The following is a 24,403-nucleotide window of genomic DNA, read 5'->3' as shown; positions in this document are numbered from 1 at the left end:
AAAAAGAAATCTCCATCCTATTCAAGCCTCAGCACTCTGAGTGTCACAGTTACAGATCCCCCATGACCAACCTAAATAAGTATATATGAGAGGAGGAGAAAAAGTGAGCAATAAAACCTTCAATTTGGTGCTTCCTACCCCACCTCCAAGATCTCTGAGCCCATGACTTGGCCCCAACATCAGAATGATGACCTCTTCAAATGAAAAGAAATTCTTCATTGCTTTGAATGGTAACAGATTCTGCTTATGCTTCATTTTTTAGGAAAAGCCATTCAGTAGATGCTCTGTAGGTCCCAACCAGATCTTAGGACTAGATTATGGCAGCACAGAGTTCCTTCCCTCTCCTCACTTTTGCTACGTCTGGGCTTCCGATGTGGAGCTGGGATGTGGCAGTCCTGTACATTCTCCACTTCCCAACACTGCTGCCTCCAGAACACTCCCAGAATGAGCCCACCACTTTCTGGGGGAAAATCTCAGCCTAGTAGCTCATTCTTTAAATCCCAAAGAGATCCATTAGCTCAGGCTGCAAGTGGTATCTCAAACTCAAGAACTTTTACAAGATGTTGAAAAGCAACCGTTGTATAAACCCCTTAAGTCCTAACTCTGTTGCAAGTGCTACTCAGTTTCTATTCTCTTCTATTCTCTCATCTTAGATGATTCAGTTGTTAAATATAGCCAGAATCAGGAGATTTTTGGTCCTCCGTTCCCATCACCTGACAGGCTCACCCTCTCTTGGCTTCAGAGATCCAGAATCTTCATGAAATCACCGTTAAATACTAGATCATTACTGAAAATGATGATGTTGAGGTGTATAAAAGAAACTTAATGCCTTGGAATATAAAATCTATTCTAATCACTACATCTAATTACCAAGAAGAATGACTCACCAAAATATTTAAAATGTCTTAAAATATAATAAAGTGAAAAGAGAGAATGTGAGCAATTGCTTAGTGAGCTGGCAATGGAAAGGAGATCTCAGAGAATACAAATCCCATTTTAGCATCAAAGAAGCCAGGATCTTTCAAAATCGTTGTACGTTCTATTCTTATCCATGTTTAAACTTAAGACCTTCAGAAGTGAAACTTTCAAATTTTTCAACAGGATCTGAAGCTTGCCCTTGCCATATACTACAATGACACTGTAAGCTTTTACATATCTGTAAATTCATGTACAATTCAAGTGTTAGAACTAAATGTATGCCTCAGTGTGTTAGTTTCTTTCAGGCTCTGCTTCAAAACATACATGCCCAGATGAAAGTCCTCAGATGTAAAAATTATCTTCGCAGCAGATTCATATCTCACCCTCAAAGATTCCATTTGCACTGCACCACAACACATAATTCATCCATTCATACACTCACTGTTTTTATGGCAGCACAAGTGACAGGCACAAAAGCAATATTAGCAAAGACTGACCAATCAAGAGCTGGCCTTTTACAAGTGTATTTTTCACACTCAAAAATATTTCCAGAGGGGTACCTGAGGGGCATGGTTGGTTAAGCATCCGACTCCTGGTTTTGGCTCAGGTTATGATCTCAGGCTCGTGAGATCGAGCCCCATGGCAGGCTCTGCGCTCAATGAGGAGTCTACTTAGGATTCTCTCTCTCTCTCCCTCTCCCTCTGCCCTTCCTGCTCATGTTCTCTCTCTCTCTCTCTCTCTCTCTCTCTCTCTCATTCTCTCTCTCTCTGTCTTATAACTATATAACTATATAAATATATATATATAGATAGATAGATAGATAGATATAGATATAGATATAGATATAGATATCCAGAGGTAGGTGTTTTTATTTCCATTTTACAAATAAGGAAATTATGCTTTGAAATGGTTAAAGAGTTTTTCTGAGGTCAGAATCAAATATCTTTCTGGTTGAAGAGCCTATCTATTCCCCTACTCTATCTCCCTCCAGAGGAGGAGGGAAAGTGGAAAATGAATAATAAAAGCTGTGGTGCCTTAACCTAGTAGCCCTAAGCTCCAAATGAGAAAGACCTTATTAATTTCCCTGTGTTTACAGATGAGGAAGTGTGAATATGGATAAATGAAGTGCCTTCCCCAGATGACACCAGCAGTAAGTAGCAAAAACAGGGTTTGAACCCAAGGCCATCTGGCTCTGCCCCTTACCTCTACATTAAAGCTGCCTCCTTCTACTAAAAGAAGTGAAAATAGACAAATCAAAAATGAGCAATGAAATAGTCACCAATCTCTATAAATTCAGGAGAAGGAGGAGTCAGTCCTGGCCAGCTGAATCAGGGAATGCTTCATATCCCAGGTGCTTTTTGAAATTAGTATCTTAAGATGGGGGCGTAGCCTCACCATCAAAATAACCAGGAGTGAGGAAGGAAATTTATATGCACAGGTTCTTGCATCGACTGACTCAGTCTAACCCGAAAGCCCATGGTTTATATTCACTGTTGGTGTCATACAGTCAGTGGGTTTTGAAATGTACATAATTATATGTATGCACCATGACAGCATCATACAGCATCTTTCAACTGCTCTAAACATCCTCCTGCTCTTCCTGTTAACCCCTGGCAAACACTGATCTTTTTACTGTCTCCATGGTTTTGTCTTTTCCAGAAATGTCAGAGTTGAAATCATACAGTACATAGTTTTTTCAGATTAGGTCTTTTACTTAATAATATGCCTTTTGGGTTCCTCCATGTATTTTCACAGTTTGGTAGCTCATTTCTTTTTAACACCACATACTATTCCATTGTATGGATGTACCACCGTTTATTCGTCCATTCACCTACTGAAGGACATTTTGGTTGCTTCTAAGTTGTGGCAATTATGAACAAAGCTGCTATAAACACCCATATGCAGGTTTTTGTGTGGACATATGTTTTCAACTCATTTGGTTAAATACCAAATTTTGCTAAATCAGATGGTGAGAGTATGTTTAGTTTCCTAAAAATCTGCCAAACTGTCTTTCAAAGTGGCAGTACCATTTTGAATTCCCACCAGCAGTAAATAAGAGTTCCTGTTGCTCTACACCTTCACCAGCATTTGGTGTTGTCAATGCTTTGGGTTTTCACCATTCTGATAGGTGTGTGTCATAGTAACAAAATTGTGTTTTTAAAAAGAGCTTTCCTGTTATTCTCATACAGATGGCTCGAGGTTGAGAAATAGGGACCTTAAAGAAAAAGCGGCCTTTGCCCACCAGCTTACAGTTTCTCATGTGAGGGTTACCAGGGTGGATACTCAGGTGGTACTCACTGGTATAGCCCTCCCAGTTAAAATATGGACATAATTCTAGTAAAAAGCTATTGTTCCAAGCCCTCCCTATGTCACTCCACCACCCAAGTAGCCCCAAACCCACTGCTTAGACCTTCCAGTGTTACTCACATCCTGTACCCAAGGAGCTAAGGCTTGGCCCTGAGAAAACCTCTAGAACTCTGCTCTAGCTATTGCCAGGGTCCTTCCTGACTGATCGAGCCCAGTCTCTTCAAGGTTATTAAATATTTCAAATATCACCCCTGGGATTACCCTATAAGATTACAGACTGTTTCCCAAAGCTTCCTGAACCCTGTAAACACCTGCTAGACTTGTTCATCAGGTGCCATTCTCAGAATCATTGATTCAGTAGATCTGGGTTGGGGCCCAGAATCCCCTTTGTGTGTTTTTTCCTTTTTCTTTTATTTAAATATCCAAGGTGTTAGGTTTTTGTTTTGATTTTTCAATCTCCCAGGGTGATTCTTATCTTTGGGAGAGTTTTGCAATTAAAAAAAAAAGAGAGAGTGGGAAGAAATATTTTCACTCAAGCTAGAAAAATTCTTCTAAGTCCCAAAAGCACAGATTCTGATTATAGAGACATTAATGAGAGATATAAAATTCAAATCCTAGTCCTACCTCACCTGCTATGTGACTTTGGGCAATTGATTTAACCCATATGAAGCCTTACTTCTCTGAAGCTACAAGATTAGGTAAGATAAATGTATGTGGCACATAGGAGTTACATAAACAATTACAGCCAATACCATAAGTACCCAGCACACTTGTGGACTGTCTCTCAACTTAAAAAAAAATAAAATTAGCCTTGATTTAGACTCAAGGTTTTACTACCTTTATCAGAACAGCAAAATTGGCCAAGGTTGGCTTAGCAACAGTATGACTCCATCAAGCCAATGTCAAATGTGGCTCCTTTTATCTTATTTATTTGGTGGGCATCCAACTCACATCAGTGTTTGCTTTAAAATATTCATTTAGAAGGAAAAAAAAGCCTTTGACTCCATTTTTAGTTAGAAAACATTTAACTCCAGCACTGTCATTAGTCACTAAAAGTTTCATTTTCCAGCCTTCTTACCTATGCCATTTATTTTTCTTTCTATTTTTACAGCAGCAAATATTCTTGGCCCAGCTTCTTGCTTTGTTCTAAACTAAGGAATAAAAAATAAAAAGGGAAATGCCTCTTTCAAAGAATTTCACCCCTCCTGAAGACAAATGATTCTTGGGAATCCCAGCCCAGCCCATGTCATTAGGGATGAATGCCACCTTGTCATAAGTGGTAGGCTGCAAAGAGTGGGGAAATGGGCAGATAATGAAATTACTGAACACTCAAAGTGTCAGAGACTGACAGACTGGGGCCATCCATCACCAATTATATGAGGCATTAACATGCTGCTTTTCTATCCAGAGACAAAGACAGCAACAAGAATAGTAAATAGTCTGGAGTGGGTCTGTGCAAGAAACCAATAATTTAATGACCTGACAACCAGCAAATACCCTCAAAGTGTGGCCTGCCTCTGCCCTAGAACTTGTTTTACACCCAGCACCTTGAATGATACAAAATGTCAATGTTTCCTAAACACCAATCTTTCCTGCCCTACCTTCTTTGCAGCTACATCTGTGTAACAACTGTACTAAATGCAATGTGCTTCTTTAAATTGGCTCTTCTTACTAAAATTAATTTATTTCAAAAGAAAACTTGGTATTACTATCAAAATGAAAAATCTATATCACCTGCCATAAATGCAGAAGAATCGTGAAAATAATTGCAAAGCAAAGAAAACAAGGCCATTAAAGCCTAGTCAATACTGTCCCCTGCTGTGGGTTCTGAGACTGAAGCCACCTTTTACTGTTAAAATAGGAGATTATCAAGTGTTAGAAAGCTGTTAAAGACATACTATCTTCAAACTGATATTCTTTCCTTGATGTCTGAAAGGGATCAAAAGCAAACTTGAGAATTAAGTATCTCACTGAATGGGCCAATGCTACTCACAGCCATACCCATGAACTAGATGGATTTCCACTTTAGAAAATACTACTAAGAGCTCTGGCTACAGAAGGTATGGCACTGATAGGTTTTTCACAAATACAGAACAAACTATGGAAATCTCAGGCCCTGCTAAATACAAATGTGAGAAAACAACAATGTTCCACCCAGCTAAAAGGTAGGCAACTCATAGAATCCCTCCCCAAGAACATTCCTAGGAAATATCTTAGTTTGTGATCTTTTCTTCCTTTGGATCCAACCGAAAAGGTTTACCCAAAGCCACACCATCACTCAGGATGGTTCTCAGTCCGAAGTAGGGCAAGGAAGCCTGACTGGTGACCTGGCCATTAGGCATATAACTCACATTATGGAGAAAGCTAAAGCTGGTAACTAGAGCCTTGAATCAGGGAACCAGGATCAAAGAAGTGTTATGGTGTCAGGTAAGACTTGGAATTGGTCTCAACTGCGGGAATGAAATTAGCTTGCGCCAAAGTGTAAGCAGCACCAGGGACAGCTCCTGCAGCCCCAAGCATTGCTTACAAAAGAGAAGTAGAACTGGTGTTTTCTGGCTACCACCAAGTCTTTTTATATACATACATATGTATATGTATATGTTTTATTGAATACATTGGACACTTTATATTGGTATCAAGAGGGCAACTACTGGCCCTTAGAGAGCGTTTTTAAAACTGGGGCAGGTGCGGGGGGGGGGGGGGCAATGATGCAACCAGCACTGGATTTAGTGGGCAGAGGCAGGAATGCTGATCATTTTACACTAGGTTGCACCATGGAAAATCATCTCACACCTTACACAGCTTGAAACAGCCACCAGACATTCTTATAGGGAAGAAACTATTTGTCATTAACCAAGCCTAAAGCCTAAATTCATTTTACATATAAGCCAAAAGTATTTTGCACAGTATTAATAGGCTTAATTTTCTAAGCACATAACTATTATGTAGGTTATAAGAAGACTGTGTTTTGTTTTATAAAGGATTTTACCAAAAAAAGTATTCACCATTTTTTTAAAAATCATGTAGCAAATGGTGATACTTGTGTGTGTTGCCAATACCACACACCTGTAACAGTCTGCTTTTGTAGTTGCCTCTCTGTGATTCTAGGTATAGGAGCAAGCATCTGATGACTTCATTGTATCTCCAGTGTAGTCATACCCGAGCATTTATCGAAATACATGCTATTTTGTTATAAATTACTCTTCGTTTACTTCTCCTTTATATTAAAGTCAGAGCATTATGTTGATTTTAATTATGTTTGTAGGCACGTTACATTATCTCTGAATTTCATTTCAGTACTATAAAGGGAGTGTTTCAAAATATTTGTTATAAAAAGGGGAAAAGGGATCTGATATGCCTGAGAATACTGTTCTCAGTGATCAGCACCATTGTGGTTTGTCTTCTTTGTCTCTATAACCCCCACCATGTCCATGGAGGACCCTCCTTAGGGCAGAGAGAAACAGGCTCCTCATCCTCTCCAAGCCCTATGTGGGTGTTAGGCCATGACATCCAGAGGGATATGGTACTTAACCAAGGAGATCAATTCCAGTGGGATCTCTTCTGAATCCCACAGCAAATCCTTGTCCTGGTAGCAAATTCTATAAGAAGGTATGTAGGTTGGTGTTGTCTATTGAAGTAACTTTCAACTATATGCTACATAATAATCTCAATCTCAATCATTCTCTCTCTCTCTCTCTCCCTCTCCCTCTCTGTGTGTCTGTCTGTCTGTCTGTCTCTCTCTCTCTCACGTACACACACACACACACACAGGATCTACCTTGATAAAGCTCCTTGATCTTTTGTTTAAATCCTTGTGATAAAGGCTCTTTTGGTCCACTTTCCCTAGATTTCTATAGCTAATTCACCTCAGAGCTCCCAAGCCTCTCCACCCCATACCATGGTATCCATTCTGAGCCTCAAAGCCCCCTTTATCACTGTTTGTCTTTCCCATCACTAGCAACCATTTGGCTCTTCACCACTTTGGCCACATGATAGAAAATGTCCCAACCAGAGGGAAAACAGGGGAATACCCCGTACTCCAGAGAGCGGATGAGCAATACATGTATGACATTCTCCAAACCAATATCCCAAACACAATATTTGACAAAAATATGGGCATAAAGTCTGACAGCAGAACAAAGTATTGGGAATCATGACTGTTCCAGAAAATCAGGGATGAATGATCCAGATGGAGAGATCTTAGAACTCTTCAGAGGTAGCTGCTAAGAACAGCAGCAGTTGCATATTACTTTTCCCTGGTGTAGAAACTGAGGCAAAAGATTCAGTCCTGACCCTCCTACCACTGCCAGCATCTTCTCTAGCTTTGCTATTCCTGCCCTGCCTCACTCTATCCCTTAAATTCTGGCCACTGCAAGAGTTCCACTGACAGTTCCCCTCTCTCTCTCCAGATTCCACTCCTGGAAAATTTAATTCATTCTGACAGTTGCCTTACCATATAAGTGCCAATGCAGCCAAACCTTCCCTCTCCCATTCAGACCTCCTTCCTGCTCTTTAGTTCTCTTCATACAACCACCTTCTGGAAAAATCCAACCTTTTTAACTACCAGTACTTCAACCACAATATGTCAAAATTGTACACATCCTCCTTGCCACCCCCTCCCAGTAAATAAAATCTTTGTTCCTATCTATATTCCTGTCTCAACTAACAGTCATCACTGTCTTCCCAGCACCCATAACAGAAACCTGACAGCCATATTACTGAGTTAACTGTCCCTCAAACTCAGGGCTAAGTCCTAAGAACTCAGTCTTTGCAATGGTAACATGTTACTCTATCCTCCGTTCCCATGACATCAGTCCAGATTTTTATCACTTTTCACCTGGAATATGTAATACCATGGGCTTGCACTGATGGCTCTTCCTCCTCAGAGCCTCCCACCCATCCCCCAATCTCCTAGCATCATGATCCTATTAAAGTGTCTAGTCAAATCTCACACTTAGCTCCCACCAAGCTTTCAACAGTCACCCGTGGTGCAGAATCCAAGTTCCTCAACACAGCCCTCCATGACTGTTTCCTTTCAATAAGGAAGGACTAGAAGCATTTGAATCAGTCAGACCTGAGGTTGAATTATAGGTTCACAGACTTCTGGCTGCATGACCTTGGATAAGAACAAGAGTGCCAACTCATTATTTTAATTGTCCTAATTGTAGAGTCTGTTTGTTATATATAAAGTTAAACTTTCTATTCAGCCACTTTAGGTAAAAAAAAAAAAAAAAATACATCCATAGGAGATGTATCCGACGTTCAAAATAACTCACTTCTAAAATGATAAAAATCTCTTCTTTTATCATTAATGGGGATAATAATGATGCTTATCCCAGGTTTGTTGTGAAGATTTAAAGGAGAAAAAATATATACATATTAGATATATATATACATTTATGTATAATTATACATACATTTGCATATATATACATATATAATTATATACACACTGCATACACACATACATGTCTACATATAATTATATGTACATATTACATATGTATACACATTTATTTATAATTACATATACAAACTGTGTATATACACATATGCATATACATATGCATTGCTAGATACATACACATATACACATTTATGTATATGTTTATATGTATACATATATATATACATTTTGTTGTGTGTACGTATATACGTATATGTATATGTATATATATTCCAGCACAAATTCCAAGGCTCCTTTCTTCCTTTGCCTAACCATGATACTTTGATGTGGTACAACTCCTTATTAAGAGGTAAATTTAGGAAATCAATGACCCCAAAATCACCCAAAAATCTCAAAATAGACAGTTGTTGTTAAAGACCAAGGAACCCACAGTCCATCTGAGGGTAGAACAAAAATCCAAAGGATAGGGATGCCTGGGTGGCTTAGCAGTTTAGCGCCTGCCTTCAGCCCAGGGCATGACCCTAGAGTCCTGGGATCAAGTCCCACATCAGGCTCCCTGCGTGGAGCCTGCTTCTCCCTCTGCCTATGTCTCTGCTTCTCTCTCTCTCTCTTATGAATAAATAAATAAAATCCTTTTAAAAAACCCAAAGGACAACACACAAGCTACAAAAATTTGGGAATTTTGAAAGGCAGGCCATGTCAGTCCCAGACATTAGAAGTTTCATGAAGGAGGCTGCTTCTAAACTTCTTTTGAAGGAAATAATAACTGCAAAGAACTGTAGCCACCCTGATACCAAGAACTCTTAGAAGTTCACCCGCTAAAGCAGGAAATGTTACAAAGATCACAAGGACAAACATTCACTGCATTTCTTCTCACGGCTGTGAACAACCCAAAGGGAATAAAACACTCACTGCCTTCGAGAACCAAAATGATCTTATAAAGCTGTTAACATGTTTAACTAGTGAAGCAAAGCAGAATGGGCTGCAGTGGAAAAGAGAAACCAACCACATGCCACAGGAGGATGAGACTCTAAGTGGCATCAAGGGCACCCCTGATAAACAGGCAGGTAGCAGCTGCAGGGTGAGTGTGGAAGTGCCAGTATGCGTCCTCCATCTTCTTGCCCACATACCTCCAACAGGATAGGCCTCTGATGTTTTAGGATAACTCTGACTTTCTTGGACCCTGTTTTTCTTAATTCAGACCAGAACTAGCCCCAAAACATGAGTTTCTCTTTGCAGGTAATGTAGACACTGGTCCAGGCTTCTCTCTGTGCTTATGCCTCTACTCCTTCCCCTCCCTTCTTTCTAATTTCATTCCAAAGCAGAAACATGACAACTCTGCAGAAGATTACAACCTCTGGTTTTGTTATGGAAAGAGGTATAGAAAATATGAATATCTGCTCTGACCACAGCCACCTAAAGATTATCAATTTGGAGAGCTCCAATTTTCCCAGAGTTGCAGAGAACACTAGATGATCCATTATGCATCATCATAAGAGCGTCTCTGCTTATGAATGATGAGAAGGGCTCAGGGATACCCTAGCATGGGATCCTGGGTGTCTGTAGCTTCCCCAGCTCCCAACCATACCAGAGCAGCATGAACACCCTTCCAAATCTTCCTATGTCACCAAAGTACAGTGACCAAAATGCAAAATCTTAGACTCCAGGTTGTTCCAAGTTGAGAGCCAAAGGGCTGGCTTTAGAGTCCATCCTTGAGGAGCCTGGATTTCAGAAGTGCCTTATTCTAGTCAAATCCAAATTTTAAAAATGTTCAAAAATGGCCACTTCACATACCATTGATCACCACTGGGCTACCACTGGGCTAGGTATCTCTCCTGGGTGGTTTTAGACCCTTAAATTCCACTGAGCCTCTTTTAAGTCATCGTAAATGGAGACAACATCTTAGCTGGCATACAGGCAGGGGACTAGATCAGATGACTTCTGGAGTTACTGTCCAGCTCCGATTTGCCTGCATAGCAACCAGGAAAAGAGAAGGCTGTTTTCCAACTTCAACAAGGGACTGGTTTTTTGCCAAGTTTGGATAGATAGATGTTTGTTTGTAGGGCTCTAAGTCCATATTGCCTCTAGGACTCAACAAACACCTGCAAAATGTCCAGTTAAAGAGGAAGGTATCAGTTTCATTGAGCCCAGGGTCTGCCTACAGCCCTACAGTCCATTACAGCACCTCCTAATTTCAGGGAGTCCTGTCTGCACCTTTCTCAGACATACCCACTCTTCCACTGGCCTTGCTGTGAATAGCTCATGTGTATTCTTTCTTTAGATCTCAGTGTGCCCTGGGAGTTTTATTCCCAGCTGTGGTGGGGGGGGGGGCTGGGGCTCCCCATCCTACCTTTCATCTATCACACAACTGGCCAGGGGAACAACGCTTTCTGTAGACTACAAAACAGATCAAGAACAGAATTGCCTGAGTCTCCATCTTTAGGCAAACCAGAAGTGCCATCTTACGAAGATCAAGTAGCTGCGGACTTCAATTTCCTCCTTAAAACAGGGAAGAGAAGGTTGAATTGGGTTCATTCAGAGCTCACACATGCATTATGCAAAGAACCATATTGATTCTGCTAAAGGTAAATGCCATTAGTGCTAAGGCCACATTTTGCTCGTCTAAGTATTCCTTTCTAGCACTGGGAGTAGTATATAGTAAGCAATCAGTAAAAGAGCTGCTAAACTGTCAACCACCCAGTTGTAATCTCTGCCTTCAGAGTACTTAATATATCTGTAGGAAAAAAAAGGGACCCAAATAACCATCACAGAGGGTAGATAGTGAGTACTAAGAGACAGATGAGCAATGAAACAGAGTTAAGTCCTAAGAGGGAATATTGTTTTCACTGGGCATATCAGGGAAAGCTTCAGGGAGGAGGTGGCACATGGGCCCCTAACTGGGTAAACTATTAGACTCAGGAAAAAAGGAAAAAAGCTTCCCAACAGTAAAATCAAGGGGATCTTTCAGTGTCAATCAGTCCACCTGGGGATCTCAACTCAAGACCCGAGATTTTTCTCTCCCACTGTCTTAAAAAGAATCTCTCTCCTTTTTTTTTCCTTTTCTCTGGACTTCTTTCCAATACAACTTATTTTTTGTTCCCCCTTCACCTACTTCCCCAGCCACTGCAAACTCCTACCGGGAAGTGGTTTGTTAATGTTCTTCCTTTCTTTTTGTCAGCCCTAAGTTAATGGGCTTCTGGCTAAATACTTGAATTTATGCACCCTACATTGTCTTTTCAGCACCATTTTCAGTAATTTATAGGAACTGCTGTCTGCTGCATTGTGTTATTTAAGACTGTGGATGGTTTTCGAATATAGTCTGCACAGTGGTGCTTCTGTGGAGGACAGAAGCAGTGTTATATGGAACCTGGATGGGCTCTCGCTCTCCCGTTCTGGGGATGAAATTCGTGTATGGGTGAGTTACTGAGGAGAGTTATGGCAGCATTGGCACAGAATCCCCTGAGTCATGCCAACCCATTAAGAAGAGACAGGATGAGGGAGAAAGTCCTGAATTATCCGAGAAAGTTAGGCATTGGGATCGCCAAGACCCCTACTAGCCAGAGAAAGCCAGAGAGAGGAAACATCGCTCCAAAAGTCACACAACCATATATTCTTTTTATGGGGATGGCAGCAGAGGGCTCAGAGCAAGACTGACTAAGTGTTCACCTCCACATACAGCTACACTTTCAAAGAGCAACCATTTTCTTCTTTATGCTTATCAAGTTCTTGTTCTGAATTCACACTGTGCTAAGAATGATTCCATTCATTTATTTAATTTTCTCAGCAAATCTGTTGTAGTTTCTACATTTCCTGGCAGAGAGATATGCCCTGGGAAGAGAGCCTCCCAGATGCAACACTACATCCCAATAACACCCTGTATAACCCAGGTTTTCTAAGAAAAGCCCAAGGCAAGAAGTGTTAGCTTCTACTCTGAGTGAAATGAAGAAGTCCTCACCCTCCAGGAATCTGATATCCAAGAGGAAAAAAAAAAAGAGGAGATGCATTTTTCAATAACTTGAGGCAGAATGCATGAAGATGTAAAGAGCTGGGCTACCTCCTAGCTACCTAGCCAACTTTCCCCCACAGACTCTCAATGTCAATGCCCAGGGAGGATACTTTCTGACTACCAAACATGCAGGCCTGGGCATTACTAAAGGAGGAAGATGGGAAATGACAGAAACGTTCAGGAAAGGAATTGTAGAACTCCCCAGATCTTGGACAAGGTGTGACCTACAGATTATTTTCAAGCTCAATTTAATTTTTTTCTAAGTGGGGCATGCCAGTCTGGTTGCCAAAGGCCTCACCACCTTTACTGCCTCCCTCGCTTGGCCATTTCAAACACTTATGTTACCTTTTTGACACCTGAGATTCACAGGAAATTCTGAGAGCCCTGAGAAACAGACTGTCCGTGCCAACCCTGCTGAAGATTAACAGGACATTGGCAGAAAAGGCAGGGAGCCTGGGTGGTGGAAACAATGATGTCATTAGGAGGGAAGTTTGAGTTTCTAATAGATGGCACATAACAAATCGGTGTGGTATAAATGCAATTTATGTGGACCATAATGTACTCAATTCATCCTCATAAATGAAGGTAAAATCGTACCTCACCTGACAGGTTCTAGTTCTTACTTATCATTAGCAGTGATAAATCCCACACAATAATGGGAGTTCCTGGAGACAACTTTTCATTTCTGGGTAGCTTCGGTTAGTCACATTCAAACCACAATTTGCTCATCCTTCCAAAAGCAAACCTTGCTAGGCATTATTAGATTTCAAATTCATTTTTTTGCCTTAAGTGATTTTTGAGAAAGTAAGACAAGCACATAGAAAAAAAAAATCAGAAGCACAAAAGGTCTTATATAAAAAAAACCTTTCCCGCCTCCCCTGTCCCTCAATCAAATCCTTCCCTAGTAGCAAATATTACAGATTTCTTGTGAGTCTTCCCAGAGATCACCCTTCTAGACACTAAGTACATAGTCATAGATCACTCATACTTTTAAACAACTAGAAGCACACTACATATATTGCACTACACTTTGTTTTTCTCATTTCACATTATACCATGAAGATCGGTCTTCATCAGTGGAAACAAATCTTCCCCACTCCTTTTAACAGCTGCATAGTATTCTATTTTGTGGATGGACCATAATTAACTTAACCAGTTCCCAGCTGATGGATATTACGGTGATTGTTCCAGGCTTCTGTTCCCACAATGCGGCAATAAGTGGTCCTCTGGCTCCATTTTCATTTTCTTTCCATTCAGCCACTGTCTGATTCAATTTCCCCACCTTCTTCACCTAGATTCAGGAGTCTATCCTGAGATAGAACAGATATCTCTGCAGAGCGGTGGTTCTCATCAAAATGAAATAAAATAAAATCCTCCCTCCATAGGCCCTTCTGGAGGGTGCTGCTATGAGCAGAGTCTGTAAGAATAATAAATCTCTCTTGACAAGGAGCTGGGAGGAGGCTGCCCAAGCCACAGCAATGGGCTTCTCAGTTTGAGATGTCGACAGGCTATATTGAAAGCAGAGAACGAAGCCATATAAATCTGTAATTGCAACCCCATTCTCACAACAGAGAGCTGCCTGCTTGTAGTTGGTTCTTATTACCTGCTTACAACTGTAATTTCTGTGTGGTCTTTTTCCTTTCCTACACTGCAGTTTTCTGAGGATTCAGAGCTGGAGAGTGGTGCTGGCATTTCTAAAAGGAGAATGGAAAGGTACCAATTATGGAAAAGTGATTTTTTTCTTTTGAATCCAACTGCTATGAACTTCATTGTCCCTCTTCAGGTGAGAACATCACAACCCGGTGCAAGCAGAAATTGTTCTGGGAAAAAAGAAATCCCACCTGCCCATCCTGCCCATGAGCATCAGCTGGTTAGGCTGGGTCACAGTTGAATTCAAAGTACTCACCAACTCAAACAAACACAGACCAGCTTGTCCTCTTCCTAGGCTGCTCAAAGTATATGTGCTAGCCAGAAATGAGGAATCTAGTTGTTTTATTGGATTCATTACAATTCATTATGGAGCCCAAACAATGCAGAGCAAACAGAGGTAACCATGGCATTAACATGATTCACTGCAAAGTTGTTCATCATTCTGTAAAGTTCTTTCTCTATGGAGACTCCACATCAGTAAGCCCCACTGATAGGGATACTGTTATCAAAAAAGTCAGCCTAATCCCCTATCATGCTCATTGCTATGATTGGTAGGGGCTGTGGGTGCTGTGGACCATAAATGGTAAGACAAGTCCTAAAACCCCAAGGTGGAGACCCTGTGTCCTTTCTACATGCCTATAAGAACTATGGAAAGTTATAGAAGTGGCCCCAGTTCTGCAGAGGGTACTGTAAAGGGGAAGTTCAGGGCTTTCTTGGAACACCGTAAAGTTCTGGTTGACTCCTTAGTGCTTTTCACCAACCTTGAGTCCAGGACCAACCATGAAGCACCAATGCAGACTCTGCCTGATGCTGCACAATTCTTTAATCCCAGCAGGCGGACCTTAGACCAGGGAAGCCAGGGCCCATTGAATGGAAGCCCTGATCTCATATGGCTTGCTCTCACCCAGCTCACACTCTCCTTCTGAACCTCAAGCCACTCCTCAGCTTGTCTTCCAGTTTCAGTTTTCTTTATATTGTCTTTTTAATTCTTATATCCTTTTTTATCGAGAGAAAGAAGATTGTCTTTTCATCTGTGACTCACCAGTGGTTAACACTATTTTTGACAAATAGGCATTAAAAAATATGTGCTGAATGAATTAGTGAATGAGCTAAAATACAAGGAGTTACTAACTCATTGTGGTAATTCTGATTTGGGGACTTCTTGGAGTCCAGAACTGAGGCAGCTCCTCTCCTTGTCCTCCCCAATGATAATGCTCAACACAGAGCCACAGAGCAGCCACAGTCTCTGAGAAGTATCCTGTAAATCAGGCAGGTCAAATTCTGAGCTCACGGACACAGAAGTCCATGCACCACCTCAAATCACACTCAAAATTTTATGCATGCATCTATATGCATTTTTCTGCTAGAAGATCCTTTAATTCCATCAGATTCTGAAAGGGATCCATGGTACCCAAAAAGCTCTACAGTGACAGACTTAAAGAATGAGAAAGCCTTAGACCTGGAACGGTCTCCCCTGCCCTCCCTGATGCCGAGCCAGCCTGAGTGGGGCGGGCAGGGCCACTGCAGGTGTGAGTTTTGCTGACTAACAAGCATCATTGCTCTGCTTTATGGGAACAGATAAATCACCAGGATTTAAAGAATCCCAGTCCCCGGAACGCTCTTGTGCTTGACAGCAAGCACATTTTTTTTCCCACCAAGTCAACATCTCCAGAAGGAGCAGCCAAGCCCTGTCGAAGAAAAAGAAAAGAGGCTTGGAGCAAGATTAAAGAAATAAATAAAGCACAATCTTCAAGCCAGGAAAACAGGCTCGTCCTATAATGGTGCTAAACTGCCTGATTCTGGGAAGGGAGGAAAAGAACAAGGTGGTGCACCTGTCAGCCCTGATTCCAGATGCTCTGCTGTGAGAAGTGGCCTTTCATCCCAACCCACATTGGGGGATTCAGGGAAGCTGGGAGATGCCTCTGACTCTGAAGGAGCACTGAACTCTGGGTTTCTGTTCAGGAAATATTACCCGCATGTATCTCCTTCAGCACTGTCCAGAAAATATTCCTCATCATAAAAGGCTTGGCTTGAGTACTTGATTTTGCAGAGCTTTGCCCCACATTTAATCTGACCCCCACCCTGTCCCTGCCTACTTCCAGAACAGGATTTCTCTACCTCAGCATTATTGACATTTGGGGCCAGATCATTCTTTTTTTTTTTTTAAGATTTTATTTATTTATTTGAGAAAGAGAAAGAGAGCAAGAGGGAGAGCAGGAGCAAGGAAGGGGCAGAGGGAGAGGATGAAGCAAACTCCCCACTGAGCAGGAAGCCTGATGCAGGGCTAGATCCCAGGACCCTGGGATCATGACCTGAGCCCAAAGCAGCTGCTTAACTGACTGAGCCACCCAGGCATGGGGCCAGGTAATTCTTTGTTGCAGATGGCTGTCCTGTGTATCTAGCATATGTAACAGCATCCTTTATCAATAAAGCAGCCTTTTTTCACCAGATGCCAGGACCACTCCTTGTCCCACCTCAAGCTGTGACAACCAAAAATGTCTCCAGACTCTGTCAACTGTCCCCTGGAGACCCAAACTGCCCTGAGAATGGTTGTTCTAGAATCTACCAACAGTGTCTCAGGGAACACCAGTACTGAGGGATGTTAGAAGTTGTTACTTAAGGGAAAATAAGATACTGTCAACAGTCTGGGAAACACTGTACTGAACAAAGAGAAACAGGACTCCTCCCTAATGGATTTCTCAGAGTCTGAAACAGACCAGGGTACACTATGAATCTCTGAGAGGAAAACATAATAGCCAGCATTTCCCCAAAGGCACTTGGCTACACAGTCTTTTTTATCTCCGAGCATTTAGGATTAGTATTCCAAGGGACTGACTTTTGAAAACACTTCCATAAGGCCAAACTGGAAAGGTACCTCTGAGGCCAACACACGCGGAGGAGGGGATGGAGGAGGAGAAGCTGACAGGTGCCAGGAACAGCCTACAGACACACAATTTCCCACAACACAATTTCTCTTATGACCCTAGACTTCATCAACAGAGATTCATATTTTGAGAACAGATTGAGACTTTCAGTCTTTAAGCGTCCTCAAACATTTTGGAAGAGATTAAAACTTTAAATCACCACCAGGTAACACATGGTAACCAGGGTAAGGCTGTGGGAGAACTTCCCCATGGTGACAGCTGACTGGGTCCAATGGTCTGTGGTGAATGGGAAACCACAGAGGCACTTGGGCTGGAGAGAGACTAACAGAGGAAAAGGACACTGAAACAAACCTCTCCTACCTTATCATTCTGTCTGGGGCTGTCGCTGAGGTAATATTCACGTTCACAGCCTGTGTGTATGGACTTCATAGAGGCTGTCTTATAAGAGGCCTTATAAGATCTTATAAGATTTGTGCTTTGTAAAATAGATTTAAAATACTATCATTCTACTAAACAGACTTCCTTGTAATTTCCATGTATTTCAAAGATTATAAAACATTAGAACTGAGAAGGACCTTGAATTATCTAGCCTTATCCTTTTTTTTAATTTTTTATTTATTTATGATAGTCACAGAGAGAGAGAGAGAGAGGCAGAGACATAGGCAGAGGGAGAGGCAGGCTCCAGGCACCGGGAGCCCGACGTGGGATTTGATCCCGGGTCTCCAGGATCGCGCCCTGGGCCAAAGGCAGGCGCCAAACTGCTGCGCCACCCAGGGATCCCTCCTTTTTTTTTTTTTTTTTAAGTAGGGTCCACCCTCAGCGTGGAGCCCAATGTGGAGCCTGAACTCGCAACTCTGTGATCAAGACCAGAGCTAAGACCGAGAGTCTACAAAAGTCATTTACTCGAAGCCCAATACATAAAACATAAAATTGTAAATATTCTCATTTAGTATTGGCTAGAGTCTCACCCAACCCTAAACCCCCACCAACCTCCCTTGAAGAACCTTCTAGAAAGCCCAAGCTTCTCAGAGCAAACATTGGAAACACAGTCCCCACATTTCAGAGGCTGGGGAAAGTGAGGCCCAGACGTTATGTGACTTGCCTGGGACCCCAAGCTTCTCAGTAAGAGTCAGGAGAACCCAGGGCCATGCCTCTTAGCCCAGTGTTTTCCTCATCTCACCACATGCTGACTCAACACAAGAAAGAGAGTATTAACCCTACAACAGAATGAGCTACCTTGGAATGGAGTGATCTCCTTTCTGCAGGTACTCCAGAAAGGGCTGGTGACCATGTGTAACGTCTTGTACCACACTGCTGTGATGAGCTAGACATCTGTGTGGTCTCTTCTCAAAGGCTCCCAACATTGCCCCATCCTGCCTCACTGTAGCCACAGGACACTTGGGGAAGCCCACTCTTGAGAAGCAACACAGCCCCAGACAAAGGGTGGCTCCTGCCCATTCTCTCGGGTCCCCAAGCCCCTGTCTCCTCCTGATGGAGACACACCAGCGGAAATGAACAGCGGGTGCAGCGTGAGTGAGCGATGGTACACCACCAGGCGACACACCCCTAAGCCAAGTCGACAACTCCAGGCTCAGTGTGTATCAGGCAGAAATACGACAGTGACTGTCAGTCACAGTAAATATCATCAGAGAGGTTTACAATAATAAAGCTGCCTCGGAACTCAATACAAATGATCCACAGACAAGATGGCAGCCCCTGCTCCAGATTACTGAGCTGTGGGAGGGCGGTGCAGCCCAGGCCTGCTTGTGAGTGTGTGTATGGGCACACATGCAGCCCAAGACACACAAGCACCTCTGGCTACCTGCACAAACACCACCAGCAGCGTGTCTCCTTTATGTGAAGGAGGCCCTAGGCCCTACTGTGCAAGAGGGCAGAGGAAGGAGGCAGACCCGGAAGATCTAGGGAAAGGAGCAGGAAGATTTGCCTTGATACCAAAGACCAACACAACTACAAATGCCCAAATCGAGCCCGATGGTCAGAAGAAGGAAATGGGGGCACCTGACGACCCCTACCCATCATTTGCTGTTGCCTTTCTGGAACATAGGAAAGGAATCCTAATATTTGGCAACTAGCAAGAAACAGTGACACGGCCAAATGTTCTTTGTGGTTACTGCTTTTTATTACTGTTTCTCATTCACTCTGTTCTGTGTGTTTGTCTTCTTTTTTTTCTTGGTGTTTGTCTTCTTTTTTTTCTCATTCACTCTGTTCTGTGTGTTTGTCTTCTTTTTTTTCTTGGGTGTGTGTTTTCTCCTAAGATAAGTTAGTAGGCAACTCAGAACCCTGTCCTCCAACAGACCTCTGGGCCTCTGAAAGAACCAGAGTACAGCCGACCCTACCCCATGCACTCCCTTTCTGTGAGCCTCAGAGAGGGCTCCTGGGAAAGGCCTCTGAAATGTATGCATTGGGACACCTGTACCACATAGAACTATGTAACATTCTGTGGGGTGAGCAGCTATGGTGCAGGGGACAAGTCTCAGCCCTGGCATCACAAAGGGTTCAAATCACAGCTCTGCCACTTAGCAGCTGTGTGATACAAGCTACTTAACATCTCTGGGCTTCAGTTGACTTATAGTTGACACTCGTGAAGATCCCATGACATGTAAAAGTGCATACAAGCTATGAGGCCCTCCACAGATGTTAGATATCAGTGCTGCTACACCTGCCTACAGTTTCCTACTGCGTATAATATTCAGTGATACTTTCTGTGCAAAACACATCTATATTGGTACAACAGTACTCTCCATTTATTACCACCACTAGTAGTATGCACAGCTAATAAAGCTACATACCATATCTCATAACAATCCTATTTCTCTCTGATACTAGAGGATGATATTTTGTCGAGCAGTGCTGGTGGCAACAGTACTAAAAATAATATTCTATAGCTAGTGCCCGTATGTTGCTATTTTCTCCCTAAGAAGACAGTGACCTCCTGAGGAGAGACCTCATCTGACACTTCTGTATCCCCTGTAAGATGAGGGTCATCCAATAGGCACTGAGCAAATGTGTGATTGACAAAAGACACAGAAAACCTCCAGTGGATGATGCCTGGTGGGCCACTGGCCTGGCCCCTGGAAGGGAACTGGTTTGGGAGCCTCCGTTAAGCATATTCCTGCAGAGAGTTCTTAATCCACCCAGAGAGCCAGTTCCAAACCCCATAACCCCCAAAAAAGGAAAACCTGCTTTCAGATCAGAAGTCCCTCCAGATCCAAACAGGGAAAAGAACCAGAACCGGCCATCTCATTGAACTACCTGGTCCATTTGGAAATAAGAGCAGCTACCCAGGGCTCCCGACCCTAGATGGCATTGGCTTGTATGTCATTCAAGTTTGGGCAAAGCCGAGCAAAGACAAGTTCGGGGTAAGGGGTGAGAGAGCTGAAGGTCATGCCCAAGGTTACGAATAGCTTCCCTCTCCACCTCTTTCTTGTCACCTTGTCACCTCGGGCAACCTCCACAAGTCACAGCATGAGAGAACATCATCACCATCATTATTATTATTATCATCATATTGGTATGTGCGCTCACAGATGTCTCTGAGTGTGTGAGGTGCCCATTCTCTTGCGTTTGCAATTCAGTGTCTTAAGCCGAAAATACTCCCGTTATCAAATTACGCTCAGCTTTTTTTTTTCCCTCTGCCTCTTTACTCCGGGCAACTCTTCCCCATCCTCCACAACACAGCCAGTTCCTTGTGCCCCCCTCACCGCCATCCCACCACCCGCCCCCCTCCGCCTCCCCACAAGCAAAATAGCAACGTGCTTAAGGTCGATACGCCCGCCGAGCCTCCCTCTGGTGAATGACAGGTTAATGATGTGCACATCTCCTTAAATAATTCCTACTTCTAATAAGCGTGTTAGTCAGCATTTACGCCGCCCTCGTCAACTGGCACAGGGTGGTGCAGGGTGAGGCTTGTGTGCTTGTGTGCGTGGGAAGGATGGGGGATGCAAAGGGGCCTCCCCTGCCATCCTGTCTAAGCAGAGACACCCGGGAGGCAGAAGCTGCTCGGAACACGTCACCCAGCAGCAGGGGTCACTGTGCCACACGGGAAAGCAGAAGGCAGGAGACCAGACCGAAGGATCAAAATCTCAGGGGTCGGCTGATCACTAGGCAAGAGAGAAATCATCTCCAAGATCCCAAAATGCCTTTAAGAGACATCAGCTGGACACTGCAGGGGCCACACTCCCCACACTCTCGGAGGGGGGGGGCGCCCCCCTAGATTAACAGTACCGCTTAGGAGACTCCTTACTGTCAATATCCTCTCTCAGATGTTTTCATTTGCTCCTTGATGCAAATTCTCCCAGTTTTTTCAGCTGTGTGCATCTCCTCTAAATGGTTAGACAACAGACATCTGACCCTCCTTCTATCACTGAGAATTTGTGGATATGAGACCATGGTAAGTGTATTAGTGTCCGGAGGCTGCTCTCACAAATGGCCACAACTTGGTGGCTTAAAAACAACACAAATTTCTTTTCTTTTTGAGGAGGGGGGGGGTGGCCAGAGTCTCAAACAGAATCTCCATGCCCAGTGCAGAGCCCAACACAGGGTTCAATCTCACAACTCTGATTATGACCTGAGCCAAAACCAAGGGTCAGATACTTCACTAACTGAGCCACCCAGATGCACCACTCCTCCCCAAATATATTTTCTTACAGTTCTGAAAGTCAGAGGTCCAAAGTGGGTCTAACTGAGCAAAAGTCAAGGTGTCAGCAGGTCTCACTCCTTCTGGAGGATCATGGTGAGAATCCAAGTCCTTGCCTGTTTAACCTTCTGGTGGTCGGCAGTGAGCCTTTCCTCAAATCACTCCAACCTCTGGCCTCCACCATCCTTTCTCCTACTTCTCCCCTGTTATGAAGATTCCTATGATGATGACCAGCCCACCCAGGTAATCCAGGATGATCTCCCCCACCACAATATCCTTAACTAAATCACCTCTGCAAAGTCCCTTCTGCCACACAGGATAAACATACGTGTTCCAGGGACAAGGATATTGACACCTGGGGTGCCATGATCCAGCCCACCACAACCAGAGTACCTAAAATGTGCCTCAGCTACAAAACAAGGTAACTGTGAAGCTAAGGGAAAAGATATTGTAAAAGCACTTACTAGGGAAGCTGGCATATAAGTGGTTGATGAGTGGTAGGTATCACTATTACCAAACACAGTGAGCTCATGTGACAGGTATGAACACAGCTACTATTGATCAGGAGCTGTGATGCAGATTATCTCACTGTATGCTCACTGCCAACCATGAGATGGATGTGGTTGTCCCTCCTTCAAGGATGAGAAAACAGGCTCCAAGAGTATGTGACTTGTCTGAGGTCACACAAATTGACGAAGGGCAAAGCTGAGGTTGAGATCCAGATTTATCTGAGTGGGCAAATAAGTTTAACCAGCAGTGTTACCCAACCCATGATTTCACCAAAAGAAGCTCTGTGGCAGAGTAGCAAAACAGACTCCTGGGCACCCACTAGCAATTCTGATTCTGTATATAGGGAGTGGGGCCTGGGAAGACAGCTGATCCTTGAACAACAGGGGGATGCCAATGCCCCATGCAGGCAAAACTCTGCATCTAACTTTTGACTCCCTCCATAAATACTAACAGCCTATTGTCAACTGGAAGCCTTAATGACAACATAGCTGATTAACACATACCCTGTACGCTACATGTATTACATACTATATTCTTACAATAAAGTAAACTAGAGAAAATAAATAGTTATTAAGGAAATCGTAAGGAAAAGGAAATATGATTACAGCACTTTACTTATTGAAAAAAAATCTGCATTATAGGTGGACCCGCGCAGTTCAACCAATGCTGTTTAACTGCCAACTGGGTGTGTTTTTTTTAACAAGCTAAACATGTTCATTCGGATGGTTGCACAAGTTTGTAAAACAGGAGCCTAATCCACCCCCAAAATAATAACAGTATCCTCTCTGCAGTCACACTCAACTCTCATCTCCTCCAAACACACACACCCACACACAATCAGACAGGCAGTTTCTCAACAGCACCACTATCAACATGACATTTGTGGTCAGATGACTCTTCACTGCAAGGGGTTCTCCTGTGCATCCCAGGATATGTAATGGCCTCTTTGGCCTCCACCCACTGGCTGCCAGTTGCGCCCTCTCCACCCCTAGCTGTGACAAATGTCTCCAGACACTGCTGAGTGTCCCCTGGGAGGTAAACCCGCCCCTGGCTGAAAACCACTGAAATGGGGGTATCAGAAAGAGTTAAGTCCTAAAAGCCACATCATTGCCTGAGAGATGTCCAGTCTCTGGGCAATTTATACCAGTCACTAAGCTGAAGCAAATGGGAACGGGCAGCAGGAAGGGCACAGCCTGAGAATCCAGAGGATAGGGCTGTGATCCCATTGCCTGGCCAGCAATGTAACCGAGGAGCCAGTCCTCCAGAGCCGCCAGACTCTTGCGCATCCCATGAACTTGGCAGAAGTGAGGAGCTGCTGAATTTCCCAGTGTGGGTCTCAGTTTCCCCATTTGCAAAATGAACAAGTTGAGCAACAGTATCTCTAGGGTCACCTTGAGTTCTGAGTTCCCCAAAGGGGATCCCATTCCCAGCCAGTTCTCCCAACCATGAGTAGGCAGGGCCAGAGGGATGCCCTTGGGGGGGAGGGGCGGTGAGGGGGAGGATGCAGGAGGAAGGCATGACCACAGACCTCTGCAAGGCCACAGCCCCACTGTGTCCTGGGTGTGTGCAATGAGCCAAAAGTCTCTGCCTCCCAACACCCCCATTTTTTCCCCTCGTTCTCTAAGCACCTCTATCTCTTTCTCGCTGTAGGTTTCTTTCTCTCTGTCTCTTTGGTGCCCTATAACACGGAGGAACTATGCAAAGCTTTATGAGGCTTTTTTTCTCACCCGCCCCCCCCCACTGCTGAATAAGCCCAGGTACTTTTATTTTGATTAAAGCTGATACCTTCAGTGAAGACAGAACAGAAAAGTTCTGTGAGTCCTGAGGTATAAGATTATTACAATTTTGCCTGACCCAGGTTCTCGGAGAAGGATGAGCTGATACAGTGATCTTAGGTAAAGACCCAAGAACACGCTGGTTCTCAGAGGCAGGCACAGTGCATATTTGGATTCCAGACTGCCCTTTATGAAAAGATAAAGACAACCTTCCATGCAAACTATATTTGATGTAATTATTTGGCAAGAACAGGCACTTAATTCCATTTCGAATTAATCTTATTTCAC

The 24,403-nt window shown here is 43.3% G+C and overlaps 1 protein-coding gene across 1 annotated transcript in view; it reads right to left on the bottom strand.

Annotated features, from left to right (window-relative positions):
• The window catches only part of SORCS3 (sortilin related VPS10 domain containing receptor 3), a 581,582-nt gene that overhangs the window by 444,506 nt on the left and 112,673 nt on the right, over positions 1 to 24,403 (bottom strand). The gene's annotated exons all lie outside the window — the stretch shown is intronic.

This window comes from Canis lupus, chromosome 28 (genome assembly GCF_003254725.2).
Source record: "Canis lupus dingo isolate Sandy chromosome 28, ASM325472v2, whole genome shotgun sequence".
Classification (NCBI taxonomy): Eukaryota; Metazoa; Chordata; class Mammalia; order Carnivora; family Canidae; genus Canis; species Canis lupus.
Note: the sequence above shows the minus strand (reverse complement) of the source record. Positions and strands in the feature narration are given on the sequence as shown.